The sequence below is a fragment of the Pristiophorus japonicus genome, chromosome 11 (genome assembly GCF_044704955.1).
Source record: "Pristiophorus japonicus isolate sPriJap1 chromosome 11, sPriJap1.hap1, whole genome shotgun sequence".
Lineage (NCBI taxonomy): Eukaryota > Metazoa > Chordata > Chondrichthyes > Pristiophoridae > Pristiophorus > Pristiophorus japonicus.
In genome coordinates, this window is record NC_091987.1 from 6051226 (window position 1) to 6068555 (window position 17330).

The window sequence follows — 17330 nt, forward strand, 5'->3', positions numbered from 1 at the left end:
TGGAAAGAATACATTGGCATAACCAATTAGACAGGATGCACAATCTGTCAACCTGCTAGTAAGTGTAAAAATGTCATCTCATAGAGGATGTGGAAGGAGAAGGTTCTAAACTACTTTAAACATATTGTAAAGCAAAATCTATTGTGTGCCAAAATAACACAATTTGCTTTCTCTCCGCTCCTTTCTTGAAGAGTCGACAGTTGGTGAGTTATGGTTCCAGCCCTCTGACCTCACACAAGTGGTACTACAAGTGTGGGCCAGAAGAAAGAATGCCAATAGGCTATTTGGTCACAATGGACAGCACAGCATCACCCATTCTGTTTTCACCCTACAGCCACACGCATGCGTTCTTTCCAACAGGGTCACTGATGGTAATTGAGCGCAGAAATATTGGGTAATTTTTCCCACTCTGCAGGTTAAGACCACATCAGGTATTTGTATAAAGTTGCTACCAAATTATTATTATTGATGTGTGGCTTTCTTTGAGCAACAGAAATGTTGTGTGCATTTTTTTGTTTCACTGTGGCCACTGGTTTGAGATGTGCCATTTACTCATTGCTGTACGAACAGAAGAAAATAAGAAATAGGAGCAGGAGTAGGCCATACGGCTCCTCGAGCCTGCTCCACCATTGGGCTGATCTTCGACCTCAATTCCACTTTTCCAACCGATCCCCATACCCCTCAATTCCTTGAGTCCAAAAATGTATCCATCAGCCTTGAATATACCCAACGACTCAGCATGCCCTTTTGGGTAGAGAATTTCCAAAGATTCACAACCCTCTGAGTGAAGAGATTTCTCCTTACCTCTGTCCTAAATGGCCAAACCCTTATCCTGACATTATGCCCTCTAGTTTTAGACTCCAGCTAGAAGAAACAGCCTCTCAGCATCTATCCTGTCAAGCCCTCTCAGAAGTTTATATTTTTCAATGAGATTGACCCTCATTCTTCTAAACTCCAGAGAGTATAGGTCCATTCTACTCAATCTCTCCTCATAGGACAACCGTCTCATCCCAGGGATCTATCTAGTGAACCTTTATTGCACCCCTTCTAAGGCAAGTATATTCTTCCTTAACTACGGAGACCAAAACTGTACGCAGTACTCCAGGTGTGGTATCGCCCAAAGCCCTCAATTGCAGCAAGACCTCCTTGCTCTTGTACTCCAAAACCCTTGCAATAAAAGCAATCATACCATTCACGTTCTTAATTGCTTGCTGTGCCATGTCAATTTTCTGTATTTCGTGTAAAGTGACACCCAAATCCCTCAGCACCAAATTAAATGGTTTCTCATCATTTAAAAAATATTCTGTTTTTCTATTCTTGCTACCAAAGTGAATTACTTCACTTTTCCCCACATTATACTCCATCTGCCGCAACCTTTCCCACTCACTCAACCTTTCCAAATCCCTTTGCAGGCTCTGTGTCCTCATAGCTTACTTTCCCACCTAACTTGGATACATTACACTCGGTCCCTTCATCAAAGTCATTAATATAGATTGTAAATAGCTGAGGCCCAAGCACTGATTTTTGCAGCATCCCACTAGTTACATCCTGCCAACCTGAAAATGACCTGTTTATTCCTACTCTGTTTTCTGTCCTTTAACCAATCCTCTATCCATGCTAACCTATTACCCCAAACCTTGTGCAACAACCTTTTATGTGGCACCTTATTGAATCCCTTTTGAAAATCCAAATATACTACATACACTGATTGCCCTTTACCTACCCTGATAGTTACATCATCAAAAATATCTAATTTCCCTTTCATAAAACCATGTTGACTCAGTCTAATCATATGATTTTCTAAGTGACTGTTACCATTTCCATTCTGGGATTCCAGCATTTTTCCAACGACTAATGTCAGGTTAACTGGCCTGTAGTTCTCTGTTTTCTCTCTCCCTCCTTTCTTGAATAGCGGGGTTACATTTGCTAGACTCTAGGGAATTTTGGAGGATCCAACCAATGCATCCACTTTCTCTACGGCCATCTCTTTTTAGAACCTGAGGATTTCGGCCATCAGGCCCAGGAGATTTGTCAGCTTTTATACCCATTCTTTCTCCAGTACCTTTTCTTTACTAATATTAATTACATTGTGCTGGACAATCTGGGCCTTGGCCAACTTCTGTCTTGTACTTGGATAGTTCGGTGTATTCAACAGGGTAAGTATTTGCCATTAATTGCACGTTGACTGCAAATTTCTCTAACGAGCATTTAAACATGCAAAAACATTTAAATTCTAGGAAATGACATTTTTTCAGAATAAACCCATTACTGAAAAAAAAAATTCCAAGCAGATCATCACTGCCAGATTAAATACTGCTCCTTGGTATTTCTAAATGTTTACTCATTGTAAACATTGTTAGTATCGTCTCCATGAATGTTGCTGTGTGTTTTAACTGAAATAGTGGATAATCAGTGTGTTTAATCATTCCACATCAACGTAACGGTCAAAATGAATGTTGCAGTAGTTAGTGATGACTGAGTCTTGTGCTGACACAGCTGAGTTGGATTTGTGCATCCCACTCTCTCAACCGGTAGAATTACAATGATTCAATTCTCGGTTTGCTGATGTATTTCTCAGTTCAACTCTACAGTGATAAGGTTGGCTCATGTTAAAGAAAAAAATGTGTGGACAGGGAGTTATTGTTTGACTCCAGCAGTGATCCTGATTAAGATGTTGCCTTACATTTCAGATTGATTAGCTTAATGATTTAACTAGTGATCAGTTAATAATTTATTACAGTGGTGCAAAAGCTTGAATGCAAAAACTGCCGAGGCTCTTGCGGCGCGCTTGAGCTGAAGCTTCCCAAATGCATGGAGTTCCGTGACCATGCGTGCAGGAAATCTTTCAAGAGTGGTGGTGAGAGAAATGTAGTGATTAAGAAATGCAGAATTCTTAAAAGCTTCTCTCTTCAGTCAAAAGTACCTTCAACTCTAGCATGCTAAATCAGCGAAAAGGATATACTTGATTTGCTCTGCGCAATCTCCAATACATGACCATTGCTACAAAGGGATGCAAACTCACCCTTGACCTTGAAACGTCAAGTGTGGCATTTGATTTCAAGCATGCCAGACAGAATGCTATTGCGCACAGGTTGATAGAAGCAAAGGGCACCAAGACTTTCAATGCTTCCTTGCTTTTGGTAAGGTACACTGCTGTTATTAAAAAAGAAGCAGTCTGATTTGGATCGACAGGAAATGAAACAATGCACTGTAATGTTAATTGCTTGGTGACCTGATGTCCTTTTCTGATTTTTAATAATGAACCTTTTTGCTGAGTATAGAAACTTCCAGTTACTTTTCAGCTTGAGGCAGATTGTTGATCAATCAAAGTTACAAGTGCAGCGACAGAAATCCAGATTTCACTTTGTGACCTTGTGGACCCCAAGAACCCCTTGTGCACGGTGCCCCCAAGGATTTATGGAGACCGGTTTGAACACCACAGACTTGCATTGTCGTGTGTCAATAAAATTGCTGATCTCTAACCATCTGAAGCTGTTTTAGAGAGGGGATGTCAGGAGAGAAACATTTTAAATACTTTTCTATCCGTGCAAGTAACCATAACATTTCATTTTTATCGCCATATCAAGTTGCCTCAGAACTAGTTGTGGTACCATAAAAGTGAAAATTGATTGGGCTACTTGTAATTGGTTCTAGTAACCTGACTCTCCTGTTTCGATTTATGGATTCACCATCTCCTGGTGGCCACAGCCTTCCCAAACATATATCTCATTGTAAGAGCTTAGTGTGCTGCAGCCAGTGTATAATTGAAATATAATTGTGCTTCATCGCACAGAGCAGAATAAACTTATACTCAGGAACTCCAGAGCATTGCAAGACAAATGCTGCGATTAGCATTTTAACGTTTTACCCTGCTGAATAAACAAAAATGTGTGTGTGAATGCTGTGACTGATTTTAAGTGCTTGTGTAAATCGAACTGCCCGCATTTCTGTTCATGTAAGCATCATCTGCCAGAAGCGTGAATGCAGCAATCATGGGTTGCCGTCTGCTGACGCAACCAAAAAGTTTCAAATAGGAATGTGAACTTCAATATCAGTTTGTTGTTTCTTCTGATTACCATTGGTAACCATAGCCTATTCAACCAATAAATACTGAGCAACAAATTAGCCACTCGGAAAAATACATCTTTCTTTTTTGTTCTCAGGATATGGGCAATACAGTAAATTGGGTCTTTCCAGCATTGCCCACGTACTGAGAAGATGGTGGTGGACCTTCTCCTTGAACCATTGAAGTCCTTGTGGTAATGGTGCTCTCATGTTGGCATTGAGTCAGGTATTCCAAAAATTCTAAGCCAGTAATATTGAATGTGTCCAAATCAAGATGGTGTGAGACTTGGAGGGGAACTTGGTGATGGCGTTCTCTAAATAATGCTCTTTTCTTGGTGGGAGAGGTCATAGCGATGGGTGATGCTGTCAAAATAACCTTGTTGTGTTGCAGTACATCTTATATATTGGACATACTGCAGCCACAGTGCGCCAGTGGAGGAGGGAGTGAATATTGAGTCCAGTGGTAGGGGCACCGATCAAGCGAACTGCAGTGCCCTTGAGTGAACATCTTCAGTGTTGCAGCTGCACCCATGCATAGTCAGTGCTCCATCACGCTCGTGATTGGACCAAGTAGATGGTGGAGAAGCTTTGAGGAGTCAGGAGGAGTCACAGAGAACCCAGCCCTCAATCCTGCTTTGGCAGTCATGGTGTTGATATGGCTGGTGCAGTTCAGCTTCTGGTCAGTGATGAACCCAGCATGTTGATGGTGTGGAACGTGGTAGTGATGGTGCCATGGAAGGACTTCTCTTGTTGGAGATGGTCATTAATTGGCACTTGGATGGTGTAAATGTTGCCTGCCAAGCCTGGATGTTTTACAGATCCTGCTGTAGGCTAGCATGAGCTACTTTGTTATCAGAGGAGTTGTGAATGGAGTTGAACACTGGAATCTTGGGCAAACAGCCCCAAACCTGAGCTGGATGACAGCAGGAAGACTATCAAAGCAGTTGAAGTTGGTTAGGCTGTCCTTGACAATGCCTTGAGAAATTTTGCCATCGATGACCTGGGGTGGGGGTGGTGATGATACTCGGCCAGCTTGAAACCAGTACGATTTTCTAAGTCATATTTGACCAGCTACTGAAAAATATTCCTACAGATCCCCATTGACAAGTTTTGCTTGAGCTTCTTGATGCTTTACTTAGTTGAATGTTGCCTTGATGTCAAGAGCAGCTATTCTCTCCTCTCCTCTCCTCTCCTCTCCTCTCTGGCATTCAGCTGCCCTGTTCACGTCCGGATCACGGCCGTGATGCAATCGGGAGCCATGCACAATCCACATGGCCATCATCCCTTCACGCACTCTGAGTGTATGTCTGCTGGCAACTATCTTCAGTTCCTTTACTCCTACTGCCATTAACAGTTTAACCAATCTATTCCACAGCATGAACCGCCTTCTCTCGACCCCTCCACTGTCTGATTTGTCACGCTGCTTGCCTAACATCCAATACTTGATGAGCAGAAATTTCCTCCAACTGAGTATTGTGAACAACTGAAGCCATTGTATTCGGCCCTGGCCACTGTCTGAGGCTGAACCAGACCGTTCACATCCTTGGTGTCGTATTTGTCCAACCATCTGACGAAAGGTCGTCGACCCGAAACGTTCACTCTGCTTTTCCCTCCACAGATGCTGCCTGACCCGCTGAGATTTCCAGCATTTTCTGTTTTTATTCCAACCACCTATCTGCTCATCACCAAGACCGCTTGTTTCCACCTCTATAGCCTCTCCCGTCTCTGCCAGTGCTTCAGCTCATCTGCTGTAACCTTATTCATGCCTTTTTTTATCTCTAAACTTAACTGTTTCAATGCTCTCCTGGCCAGCCTCGCACTAGAGCTCATCCAAAACTCTGATGCCCTTACTCGTACCAAGTCCCGTTCACCCATTGCCCCTGTGCTCGCTGACCTACATTGGCACCATCTCGATTTTAAAATTATCATGCTTGTTTTCAAATTCCCCCCCCCCCCAATGCCCTCACCCCTCCTTATCTCTGTAATCTCCTCCAGCCCTACAACCCTCCGATCTCTGCGCTCATCCAACTCTTGCACATCCCAATTTTCATCACTCCACCATTGGCAACCGTGCCTTCAGCTGCCTTAAGTCCTAAGCTCTGGAATTCTCTCTCTGTCTCTCTCCACCTCTCCTCCTTTTAGATGCTCTTTAAAACCTACATCTTTGACCAAGCCTATCCTACTATCTCCTGATGTGGCTCAGTATCAAATTTTGTTTGTTAACGCTCCTGCGAAGTTCCTTGCGATGTTTTACTACATTAAAGGTGCTGTATAAATGCAAGTTGTTTCTGGTATATTGGAAACTTTAATCTATGTCTTGTACTCAGCTGTAAAATTTTGCATCCACCCTTTAAACATACGACCAACTTTGTTTCCCGTAAAACTTTTGTTCACACTTTTAATGAACAGATAAATCACCAAAGACTGCAGTATTTCTATGCTCACCCTCGAGGCACTATGACAGAAGTGCTGCATGAGGGATCATTTGGACTCCAGTTCTTCATCCCATAGCCATGCATCTGCTTAGAACAAACACAATCCGGGTAGCATTCTGCATCTTGTTTGGCAGCAAAATCTTTTAGTAAAAGCCCCTCACTGAACCACATTGGAACATTTGCCCTCTGATAAACATATCTCTTGGTTAACACTATCCTGGAGCACATGCTGATGGTCTTAACAAACTGATTTGTCTTTGGAAAAAAAATTGCCAACAGTATGAATTATTTCCCTTGACTTACATCAGCCATCCACATAGCCTTTGAACAAGATTTGTGTTTGAATTATAGGCAATTTTGTGCTGAGTACTGAGAGCTCCTTGAAACTTCTTGGGCTCATTTTCTGCAGCATCATTGCGGCTGGGAATGATTTATGCTTTCATCCCATCACCACACTGGGTTCGTTTCCCAGTCCCAGAAGTGGAAAGGCGGTTCTGTGTCCTTGTGCACCACTCATTCATAGGGCAGTTGATGTAGAAATGATCCATTTTAAATATTAATATCCCCTGCATTTGTAATGGATATTATCAGATTGCCATAATTGCTGTGGGTATGACTTTACTGAACTTCTAGCACTTATTCCTCTGGCTGTGTTGAAAAGGATATTGAGTGATCCAGAATGCCAAGAATGTGATGCTGGAGGGACGGGACAGTGAGTGATATCTCTGTGATCGCAACTTCAGCCATGTTACTCTAAGGGAGTAGGGAGCAGAAAAGAAGGCTTTCCTATTTGAAAATAAGTAACTTTTGCTAAGCTTATGTCCCAGCAGGCTTGTTCAGAACCGTGTTGATGAGAACCTTGGCAGATCGGTATGTCACTTTAATTCTCCACTCCCACTCCGACCACTCCGTCCTCGGCTTGTTGCACTGTTCAACGAAGCTCAACGTAAGCTCGAGGAACAACACCTCATCTTTCTATTAGGCACTTTACAGCCTCCCGGACTCGATATAAGTTCAATCATTTCAGATCATAACCACCTCTCCCATTTTTTTCCAGCTGGTAATGATGCTGCTATTCCCATTTACATCTCCTCTAGACCCATCTTTTGTTTCTTTACTTGTCCCATTACCATCTCCTTTTGCCTTGCACCATCAGCCCTTTTAATCTCTCCTGCCTTCCACCCCATCACAGACCTTCACTTTTGTTTTTTCCTCCCCTCCCCTTTCCCTGCCTCTAGTTGCTTTAAACTGTTGCTTCTCTAACCTTTTCCAGTCCTGATAAAAGGTCATCAACTTGAACTGTTGACTCTGTTTCTCTCTCCACAGATGCTGTCTGACCTGCTGAGTATTTCCAGCATTCTCTGTTTTTAACTATATAAATGCAAATTGTTTCCCATCTCTGGCATCATCCTTGCGAATCTGTGGTGTTCATTCTCTACGACTTTAATATCCTTTCTTTCATGGGGTGCCTAAAACTGTGCTTCCTAACCAATGTTTTATATAAATACAACGTCACTTCTTTACTCTTGTATTCTATGTGCCCATTTATAAAATCTGCCCCCCCCCCCATATTTGGTCTTTTATATGACTTTTTCTATCTATATCGCGATTTCAGGAACTTGTGTATTTGAAAACCATAGGGTCTCTGTTCATCCACGTCCTGTTGCCTCTCCATTACGTGTATACTCCCTTACTTTATTTTACTTTGCAAAATATATTCTCCCTAATATACAGTTCAAATTATGTCTACCCATTCTGCTAACCTGACGAAAGGTCATCGACCTGAAACGTTAACTCTGTTTCTCTCTCTCCACAGATGCTGCCTGACCTGCTGTGTTTCTGATATTTTCAGTTTTTATTTCAAATTTCTAGCATCCGCAGTACTTTCGCTTATCTTACCTCTTCCTGAGTCTTTCTACAGTTCTGCTCGCTGTTTGCCCAATCTATTTTTCTGTCAACAAATTGATAAAAATTACGAAAGCTGTTTGTGAGTTACTATTCTGAGAGGACTTATCTCTTGGATACAGTAATAGTGGTTCAAATTAAGTACCGTGCAGCACGTTTGCCCCATACTTACCTGGCAAGCTTATCTTGTGTTTGTATTCATGGGCTTTTTTTTAGTTGAGAAAGCTTTGAGTGATTAGATTCAATGTGCAGTTTTTATTTCGTTCTTTTTTTTTCCCTCTTCCCTGAAGAGGTAGTTATTTCTTTAATAAAAACAGAATCTGTGAAGCGAGAAATCGAATTAACATTCAGGTTGATAACCTTTCATCAGTTCTCTCTTTAGTTTGAACAATTGCCATTGTCCTTTTCCCTTTTGTTTATAAACTAAAGGGGAAGTTTTAACGCTAAGAAGTATTATCTCAGAATCTTGAACTACATTTAAAGAGAGAGAAAAGTCTGGGGAGTGGGCCATTTTTGTCTCTAACGAGTAGCGTCATTGCCCAGGGCGGGGTCGGTCAGTGCTGGCCTGCGATATGGTCACATTACAGCCCCTGTTGGGCCATTCATGGATTTTCTCACAGTTGCAGTCAGAGAATTGGCCTAACACAGAGAAAACTCTTCAAAAAGGAGAAAGTCCATTGAAATTCCAGATGAAGAGTATTTTCCAATATAATCTGATTTTTTTGATGATCACATTGCTGTTTGTGGGAGCTTGCTTGTGCCCAAATTGCAGTTTCCCACATTACAACAGTGACTACATTCCAAAAGAGACAGGAAATTGGCTGTAAAGCACTAACCTCCGGTGGTCGTGAAAGTCGCTATATAAATCTAAGTTAAGTTTCCTTTCCTTTCCTTTCTTTTTTTTCCCTCCCTTCTTTCCTCTCTCCCTTCTTTCCTCTCTCCCTTCTTTCCTCTCTCCCTTCTTTCCTCTCTCCCTTCTTTCCTCTCTCCCTTCTTTCCTCTCTCCCTTCTTTCCTCTCTCCCTTCTTTCCTCTCTCCCTTCTTTCCTCTCTCCCTTCTTTCCTCTCTCCCTTCTTTCCTCTCTCCCTTCTTTCCTCTCTCCCTTCTTTCCTCTCTCCCTTCTTTCCTCTCTCCCTTCTTTCCTCTCTCCCTTCTTTCCTCTCTCCCTTCTTTCCTCTCTCCCTTCTTTCCTCTCTCCCTTCTTTCCTCTCTATAAGAGAAGGCATCAATTTGAACAAAATGGCTTTCCCTTCAACTTTAAAGATGAATAATCCCTCATGTAGCATTGTCTCATCACATGAGCAGCTCCACATCTGTCCCCAAACCATGCAGCACTAGTTCCAAACTCCTCCAAGATTCATGATGACTTAATAGATAAATCCCTCACTTGACCTCTGCTGACTTAGTTGATCTCATGGAATTCAATCTGGAGAAATGTGAGGTAATGCATTTGGGGAGGGCTAACAAAGCAAGGGAATTCACTGTGGTTGATGAAGAAGAAGAAAGCTGTAGACTGCAGGAAGATATCAATGAATTGGGCAGGACAGTGGCAAATGGAACCATTGGAATTCAATCCAGAGAAGTATGAGGTACTACATTTGGGGAGGGCTAAAACGACAAAGGAATTCACATTAAATGGTAGGATAGTGAGAAGTGTAGAGGAACAAAGGGATCTTGGAGTGCATGTCCACAGATCACTGAAGGTAGCAGACCAGGTAGATAAGGTGGTTAAGAAGGCATACAGAATACTTGCCTTTATTAGCTGAGGCATATAGGGAGGTTATGCTTGAACTGTATAAAACACTAGTTAGGCTACAGCTAGCGTACTACATGTAGTTCTGGTCACATTACAGGAAAGATGTGATTACACTAGAGAGGATACAGAGGATGTTGTCTGGATTGGAGAACTTTAGTTATGAGGAAAGATTGGATAGGCTGGGGTTGTTTTCTTTGGAACCGAGGAGGCTGAGGGGAGACCTAATTGAAGTGTATAACATTGTGAGGGGCCTAGATAGAGTGGATAGGAAGGACCTATTTCCCTTAGCAGAAGGGTCAATAACCAGGGGACAGAGATTTAAAGTAATTGGTAGGAGATTTAGAGGGGATTTGAGGAGACATTTTTTTACCGAGGGTGGTGGGGGTCTAGAACTAACTGCCTGACAGGGTGATAGAGGCAGAAATCCTCACCACATTTAAAACTTACTTGGATATACACTTGAAGTGCCTTAACCTATAAGGATACAGGCCAAGAACTGGAAAGTGCAATTAGGCTGGATAGCTTTGTCAGCCGGTATGGACATGATGGACCGAATGGCCTCCTTCTGTGCTGTAAATTTCTATGTTTAGAAGTGCACTGCCACTAATGTTAAACTGCACACCACACAAAGGATCCCACGCAGCCAGCTTTTCAATGTAAAATATGCGCATGCACGGAAAGGGCCATGCAGGGCCGAAAAGAATTACAGGGAACATTGGCTACCACTCGTTTATTTCGCGAGACTGGCATAAAAAAAGTTAATGCAGCTTCATGCTTTTAATTCCATCCAGTGACCCTTTTACAAATTTGTCTACGAGCAGGAATTGGCTTGGCTGTGCTTCCTACAGCCAAATAGCCTGCTGACACTACATATTGCCTGTGTCTACTTGTAATGAATGACCACTTGAGCAGATATTGATAAGCTACTGGCTCTTGTGTAATGAATCCCACAGGACTGGCACCATTAGGAGGGAGGGACAGGCTCAAAAATTCACCTATATTTTTAGCCTGGATGCACAATCTTAAATTGTAGCCAAGGTGCAGCTCAGCACGCATCTTCTGTAAGACCCGTCATTTGTTGTACTTCGCCTTTTGTATGTTTGAGATTTGTGCTTGTTAGGCTTGTTCCCGGTGCCTCGGGAATTATTATAGGAAAGGAATAAACTGCAGCATCAAAAGTGACTGCAGTGACCCAGTTCATTGGTTGCATTTAGAAGATGGGTTGGGAGGATTGGGTTATTTTTAACTTTAATTGTATCCAGAAGGCACATGCAGAACTGAAAATGTGCGTGCTTTTTTAGGTCAGTTATAATACATAATTTGATTGCGTTTGAACCTATTTCAGCTTCGCCTCAGCAAACATGTGGTATAACCCTGGTGCAGTCATCCAGATTCAATTTAAACAGGCAGTGTGAGCTCACCTGAAGAATGCAGTCTGACTTCAGCTGCAACTGGTACAGTTTACTATTGTATATCTTGACGTTGGTAAAATAGCTGAGTGATCAGCATTTTGATGTTGCCGAGGAAATTTATGCATTGTCATTGGCAATGATATTATGAAAGGGAAATCATGTTTAACACGCTTGCTAGAGTTCTTTGAAGGTGGATAAGGGGGAACCAGTGGATGTGGTATATTTGGATTTCCAGAAGGCATTCGATAAGGTGCCACATAAAAGGTTACTGTGCAAGATAAATGTTCACTGTGTTGGGGGTAATATATTAGCATGGATAGCGGATTGGCTAACTAACCGAAAACAGAGTCGGGATAAATGGGTTATTTTCTGGTTGGCAAACAGTAACTAGTGGGGTGCCGCAGAGATCGGCGCTGGGACCTCAGCTATTTACAATCTATATTAGAATCTATATGGATGACGGGACCAAGTGTAATGTAGCCCAATTTGCTGCTGATACAAAGGTGGGTGGGAAAGCAAATTGTGAGGAGGACACAAGAAATCTGCAAAGGGATATAAACAGACTAAGTGAGTGGGCAAAATTTGGCAGATGGAGTATAAAGTGGGAAATTGTGAGGTTATCCACTTTGGCAGAAGAAATAGAAAAGCAAATTATAATTTAAATAGAGAAAAATTGCGAAGTGCTGCAATACAGAGACACCTGGGGGTCCTTGTGCATGAGGTACAGCAAGTAATCAGGAAGGCAAATTGAATGTTGGCCTTTATTGCAAGGGGGATAGAGTATTCAAGCAGAGAAGTCCTGCTACATCTGTACAGGGTATTGGTGGGGCCACACCTGGAGTACTGTGTACAGTTTGGGTCTCCATATTTAAGGAAGGATATACTTGCATTGGAGGCAGGGTCATTAAGAGAAGGTTCACGAGGTTGATTCCGGAGATGAGGGGGTTGACTTATGAAGATAGGTTGAGTAGATTGGGCCTATACTCATTGGAGTTCAGAAGAATCAAAACATACAAGATAATGAGAGGGCTAGAATAGGTGGATCAGAGAGGATATATCCACTCATGGTGGAAACTGAAACTAGGGTACATAGTTTCAGAATAAGAGGCCGCCCATTTAAAACTGAGATGAGGAGGAATTTCTTCTCGGGGTTGTAAATCTGTGGAATTCTCTGCCCCAGAGAGCTGTGGAGGCTGGGTCATTAAATATATTTAAGGCGGAGATAAACAAATTTTTTGAGCGATAAGGGAGTAAAGGGTTATGTGGAGCGGGCAGGGAAATGCAGCTGAGTCCATGATCAGATCAACCATGATCTTATTAAATGGCGGAGCAGGCTTGAGGGACCAGGTGGCCTACTCCTCCTATTTCTTATGTTGTTATGTATGGCTCTAATTTTTAGACTCTACCCCCAAATCCTAGAATACCCAACCAGCGTAAATAGTTTCTCTCTGTTTACCCTTAATATCTTGAAAACTTCAATCAATTCTGGTAAACCTATACTGCACTCCCTCCTTCCTAAGGTGTGGCGCCCAGAACTGTTCATTGTTCCATCTTCTTTATTTTTAGGTCTGTGGCCCTTTTTACAGGGCTACATGGCCCACGTGCGTGCATGGTTTTTCGCATTGAAGAGCCAGCTGCGTGGGAGGTCTTGAACAGCTGTGCTGCCGCGAAGCTTAAAAGGAATATTGGCTGCGACCCTGTGCCATCCCCATTCCCCGGACACCTGCGATGCCCTTCAGACAAGAGCCTGAACGTGTTCATGTTCTTATATAAACACGTACAATCCCATGGTGTAGCTGTTACATAACATACCATTTGGACAGTGTGACAGCAAGTCATGCTTCCAGCAACATCCCAGCATGTGCATGGGTGCTCGTCACCTTGCTCTGCCTGCTGATGCCTTTAAAAATTGTCCAGCAATAAGAACATAAGAAATAGGAGCGGGAGTAGGCTTTCCGGCCCCTTGAGTCTGCTCCACCATTTAATACAATCGTGGCTGATCCGATTATGGACTCGGGTCCACTTCCCTGCCCGCTTCCCATAACCCCTTATTCCCTTATTGGTTAAGAAACTGACTCTCTGTCTTAAATTTATTCAATGACCCAGCTTCCACAGCTCTGAGGCAGCGAATTCCACAGATTTACAACCCTCAGAAGAAATTCCTCCTCGTCTCTGTTTTAAATTGTCGGCCCCTTATCCTACGATTATGCCCCCAAGTTCTAGTCTCCCCTATCAATGGAAACATTCTCTCCGCATCAACCCTGTCAAGCCCTTTTATAATCTTATACGTTTCGATAAGATCACCTCTCATTCTTCTGAATTCCAATGAGTAGAGGCCCAACCTACTCAACCTTTCCTCATAAGTCAACCCCCTCATCTCTGGAATCAACCTTCTCTGAACTGCCTCCAAAGCAAGTACCGTATATACTCGCGTATCATGCGACCCCTAAATTTTCGTCCCCAAGACATGATTTTACCAGATATCTCATGTATCATGCGAGTCACTTTTTTGAGATCGAATACAGACCTTAACATGAAACATCGAGTGGATTCTGCTCTCTCTCAGTGCTCTCTCTCCGTACTCTCTCCCCATACTCTCTCTCCCCCCCCGACCTCCGCGACTCTCTCTCCCCCCCCGACCTCCGCGACTCTCTCTTCCCCCCCCCCCCCCGACCTCCGCGACTCTCTCTCCCCCCCCGACCTCCGCGACTCTCTCTCCCCCCCCCGACCTCCGCGACTCTCTCTCCCTCCCCCCCCCCCCGACCTCCGCGACTCTCTCTCCCCCCCCGACCTCCGCGACTCTCTCTTCCCCCCCCCCCCCCGCGACCTCCGCGACTCTCTCTTTCCCCCCCCCCCCGACCTCCGCGACTCTCTCTCCCCCCCCGACCTCCGCGACTCTCTCTTCCCCCCCCCCCGACCTCCGCGACTCTCTCTTCCCCCCCGACCTCCGCGACTCTCTCTCCCCCCCCGACCTCCGCGACTCTCTCTCCCCCCGCGACCTCCGCGACTCTCTCTCCCCCCCCCCGACCTCCGCGACACTCTCTCTCCCCCCCGACCTCCGCGACTCTCTCTCTCCCCCCCCGACCTCCGCGACACTCTCTCCCCCCCCCGACCTCCGCGACTCTCTCTCCCCCCCCGACCTCCGCGACTCTCTCTCCCCCCCCGACCTCCGCGACTCTCTCTCCCCCCCCGACCTCCGCGACTCTCTCTCCCCCCCCGACCTCCGCGACTCTCTCTCCCCCCCCGACCTCCGCGACTCTCTCTCCCCCCCCGACCTCCGCGACTCTCTCTCCCCCCCGACCTCCGCGACTCTCTCTCCCCCCCGACCTCCGCGACTCTCTCTCTCCCTCCCCCGACCTCCGCGACTCTCTCTCCCCCCCCGACCTCCGCGACTCTCTCTCCCCCCCCGACCTCCGCGACTCTCTCTCCCCCCCCGACCTCCGCGACTCTCTCTCCCCCCCCGACCTCCGCGACTCTCTCTCCCCCCCCCGACCTCCGCGACTCTCTCTCCCCCCCCCGACCTCCGCGACTCTCTCTCCCCCCCCGACCTCCGCGACTCTCTCTCTCCCCCCCCGACCTCCGCGACTCTCTCCCCCCCCCGACCTCCGCGACTCTCTCTCCCCCCCCGACCTCCGCGACTCTCTCTCCCCCCCGACCTCCGCGACTCTCTCTCCCCCCGACCTCCGCGACTCTCTCTCCCCCCCGACCTCCGCGACTCTCTCTCCCCCCGACCTCCGCGACTCTCTCTCCCCCCCCGACCTCCGCGACTCTCTCTCCCCCCCCGACCTCCGCGACTCTCTCTCCCCCCCCGACCTCCGCGACTCTCTCTCCCCCCCGACCTCCGCGACTCTCTCTCCCCCCCCCGACCTCCGCGACTCTCTCTCCCCCCCGACCTCCACGACTCTCTCTCCCTCCCCCGACCTCCGCGACTCTCTCTCCCCCCCCCCGACCTCCGCGACTCTCTCTCCCCCCCGACCTCCACGACTCTCTCTCCCTCCCCCGACCTCCGCGACTCTCTCTCCCCCCCGACCTCCGCGACTCTCCCCCCCCCCCGACCTCCGCGTCTCTCTCTCTCTCTCTCTCCCCCCCCGACCTCCGCGTCTCTCTCTCTCTCCCCCCCTGACCTCCGCGACTCTCTCCCCCCCCCCGACCTCCGCGACTCTCTCTCCCCCCCGACCTCCGCGACTCTCCCTCCCCCGACCTCCGCGACTCTCCCCCCCCCCCCCCCCCTGACCTCCGCGTCTCTCTCTCTCTCTCCCCCCCGACCTCCGCGACACTCTCTTCCCCCCCCGACCTCCGCGACTCTCTTTCCCCCCCCCGACCTCCGCGACTCTCTCTCCCCCCCCCGACCTCCGCGACTCTCTCTTCCCCCCCCCCCCCCGTCCTCCGCGACTCTCTCTCCCCCCCGACCTCCGCGACTCTCTCTCCCCCCCGACCTCCGCGACTCTCCCCCCGACCTCCGCGACTCTCTCTCCCCCCCGACCTCCGCGACTCTCTCTCCCCCCCGACCTCCGCGACTCTCTCTCCCCCCCCCGACCTCTGCGACTCTCTCTCCCTCCCCCGACCTCCGCGACTCTCTCTCCCCCCCCCCCGACCTCCGCGACTCTCTCCCCCCCCGACCTCCGCGACTCTCTCTCCCCCCCCGACCTCCGCGACTCTCTCTCCCCCCCCGACCTCCGCGACTCTCTCTCCCCCCCCCCCCCCCCCCGACCTCCGCGACTCTCTCTCCCCCCCCGACCTCCGTGACTCTCTCCCCTCCCGACCTCCGCGACTCTCTCTCCCCCCCCGACCTCCGCGACTCTCTCTCCCCCCCGACCTCCGCGACTCTCTCTCCCCCCCCCCCCGACCTCCGCGACTCTCTCTCCCCCCCCCGACCTCCGCGACTCTCTCTCCCCCCCCGACCTCCGCGACTCTCTCTCCCCCCCCGACCTCCGCGACTCTCTCTCCCCCCCCCGACCTCCGCGACTCTCTCTCCCCCCCCGACCTCCGCGACTCTCTCTCCCCCCCCGACCTCCGCGACTCTCTTCCCCCCCCCCGACCTCCGCGACTCTCTCCCCCCCCGACCTCCGCGACTCTCTCTCCCCCCCCGACCTCCGCGACTCTCTCTCCCCCCCCGACCTCCGCCACTCTCTCCCCCCCCCGACCTCCGTGACTCTCCCCCCCCCCGACCTCCGCGACTCTCTCCCCCCCCGACCTCCGCGACTCTCTTCCCCCCCCCCCGACTCTCTCTCCCCCTGAAGAGAAGAATTTCAGCAGGAGTCAAATGGATTTTTTTTTTGCATTGGGAGGATGGAGTTAGTGGTGTGCTGCAGGAAGTTGGCTTGTTTTCCACATAAACTAATGATTTGGTCATGAGTATCGAGGAACTAATATCAACCAGGGATATTCGATTTACCATCATGGAGAGTGAGAGGAGAAACCAAGAGAAATGTCTTTACATAGAGGATTGTTGGAGCATGCCGAGATTCAGCGTGGATACGGTCTGCTTAACAGCCTAACAGCCTAATCTTGGCCAGCACTTCACACCCGCAAATTTTGTATCTCGCGTATCATGCGACCCCCCAAATTTAGGTTACAATTTAGGTCTTCAAAAGTCGTATGATACGCGAGTATATACGGTATATCCTTTCTTAAATATGGAAACCAAAACTGTACTCAGTATTTCAGGTGTGGCCTCACCAATACCCTGTATAACTGTAGCAAGACTATCTTGCTTTTATACTCCATCCCCTTTGCAATAAAGGCCAAGATTCCATT

General features: G+C 47.4%; 1 protein-coding gene across 2 annotated transcripts in view; it reads left to right on the forward strand.

The window, feature by feature from the left end:
- The window catches only part of appa (amyloid beta (A4) precursor protein a), a 174119-nt gene that overhangs the window by 66535 nt on the left and 90254 nt on the right, over positions 1-17330 (forward strand). The window lies entirely within an intron of this gene.